We start from the raw sequence: 233 nt of genomic DNA, 5'->3' as shown, positions 1-233 counted from the left end.
AAAAAAAAAAAAAAATTCTCATGAATTTGTACAGTTGGAGGGAAAAGAAACCATTATGCCCTGTGGCTTATACTGTGCCCAATAGGAATGACAAGGGCAGTCACACCCTGTCTTCTAATTTCATGACTGTATTTCAGTTCATCTGAGTCTTCATTGGGGGGACAATGAGGCAAATAGTTTGGAGAAGTAAAGATTCCATTGCTTAATATATGTCATATATATATATATATATA

Source organism: Bison bison, unplaced genomic scaffold (genome assembly GCF_000754665.1).
Source record: "Bison bison bison isolate TAMUID 2011002044 unplaced genomic scaffold, Bison_UMD1.0 scf7180017863957, whole genome shotgun sequence".
Lineage (NCBI taxonomy): Eukaryota > Metazoa > Chordata > Mammalia > Artiodactyla > Bovidae > Bison > Bison bison.
This window is presented reverse-complemented; position numbering follows the sequence as displayed.